General features: G+C 45.9%; 1 long non-coding RNA gene across 1 annotated transcript in view; it reads left to right on the top strand.

Moving 5' to 3' along the window:
* The window catches only part of LOC111815336, a 25,360-nt gene that overhangs the window by 14,653 nt on the left and 8,711 nt on the right, over positions 1-1,996 (top strand). The gene's annotated exons all lie outside the window — the stretch shown is intronic.

The raw sequence follows: 1,996 nt of genomic DNA, 5'->3' as shown, positions 1-1,996 counted from the left end.
TATATTTGGTACAAGGTATTATGTATACATATGCACAATTATTTATTTGGTACAGGGAAACATATATAATTATTTATTTATATATTTGGTACACAGTCATGCTACAAAGCTCAGACTCATAATGATCCTCCTGTCTCAGCTTCCCCAGTGCTGGGATTACAGGCGTGCACCGCCGCACCTACTTTCGGTGGTCCAGACCCTCATGGCATGCATTCCTGAGGTTTGAACCTGGGTCCTTGTGCTTGCCAGGCCGGCATTCAGATTGCCAAGCTATCTCCCCAGCCTGGCAGGTTAACTTCATAAAGAAAAGAGTTTTCTCATGGTCCTGTGGTGCAAGGTTGAAGGGAAATATCTGGTGATGACTTTCTTGTTGGCAGAGTCCCCAGCAGCACAGGGCATCACATGGCAAGAGACAAGGAGTGTGTGTGTATTGTCTGCCTTTCTTCTTTTAAATGTATTTAGTACAGGGTCTACAGGGTCTCACTACACAGATGGGTCTTTTAGTGATCCTCCTGTTTTCAGCCTCCCAAGCGCTGGGATTGCAGGCGGGTGCTACCATGCCCATTCACTCATCTTCTCAGCATGCCCCGGGGGTGGGGTTGGCACGGCATGCCAAGCTGTCTGCCTCTCTTCTTGTGGAGGCTTAGGTCAGCCTGAAAGTGGGGGCACAGCCACAAGATGTTCACTACATGTTATTTCATGAGCAAAAGCCTGAATCTCGAGGGCAAGGCCGTAGTCTCTCTTCTGATCAGGGTTCACCCTGGTGACTGTCAAATCCTAATCGCATCCCAAAGGCTCCAGCTGGAAACCCCACAGTCAGATTGACATAAGGAATGAAACTGCCCACCTGAAAGATACCTGGGCTGAGTTTGTGTTCTGTAGAACTGCAGAAGAAACTTTAGGAACAAGAGGGTAAGAGCAGAATATACTTATTGAGGGGGAAGAAAGCTCCTGTCCAAGAGAGGGACAGAAGGGGGACCCAAGTAGGTTGCTCCCTAATCCGTACTTTTCAAGGATTTTTATAGAGCAAAACATGCAGTGAGGCAGGTCTGAGGTGAAGAACATGGGAACTTGCTTAGGTGGGCATGAAGTGGGACAAAACTGTGGACAGCCAGTGAAACTACAAGCACAACTGCTCAAGTAAAATTGATTAAATCCAGGACCAAATGGGAAAGTGAGTCAGACAGCAAGCCGTGGGGCTTTTCCTGCAGGAGGGTGGGTCAGTGACTCTCTGGCTTCCAGGCGATTGATATGTATTTAGAATATCAATCCCTGAGGCTGATTCCTAGGGAAGTTCGTGACTACATTTGTTTACTCTTTTGTCTTGATTTTTTTTAATACTTTAGATATCCTTTATTTCAGAGGACTTAAAATTTATAAAGAAAATGTAAAATTGTTTCACTAATACCAAATTCACAACATAGATATTTTTTATTTTTTTTTTACATTTGTCGAAGAGTTTCATTTTTTTCGGCTGACCCCTAGCAGGGGTGTTTGTCTCTCCCAAAGTTGCAAAGTCATGTTGTCTTTCATGTCTCCTTGAGGACAGTCCTGTCTGACCACCTGTGATATTTTTATCTCACTCGGCTTCCTGCAACAAGATTGTTTCCACCCTCTTAATGCCTCACGATAGAAATTACACTTAAGCACAGGAGACTTTGGAGCACTCAGAATGTATCCAGCTGTAACGATGCATATCTTCCTGGCTGAGCAAGACCAAAAGTTCAGAAAATACTGACTGTACACCTACACTACCCAGCAGGAAGGGGACCTGGGATCCAGCGAGCCACATGTCACGATGGTGCCAGCCCGCGGCCACCAGATGGTGCTATAGACACAGAAATGCTGGTGTCCTTCCAGTTGTGCTGTTGAGAGAGGAAAAGGGATCTGGGGCTGGCCAAAGTCAGTGTGCAGGATCTGCTAAGGTCATGACTTCCCTCTGAGATGGGGACCCTATACAGTCTCCCTGATTCTATGTGAATAATCCATGGCCTCT

Source organism: Octodon degus, unplaced genomic scaffold (assembly GCF_000260255.1).
Source record: "Octodon degus isolate 3935 unplaced genomic scaffold, OctDeg1.0 scaffold00015, whole genome shotgun sequence".
Lineage (NCBI taxonomy): Eukaryota > Metazoa > Chordata > Mammalia > Rodentia > Octodontidae > Octodon > Octodon degus.
Note: the sequence above shows the minus strand (reverse complement) of the source record. Positions and strands in the feature narration are given on the sequence as shown.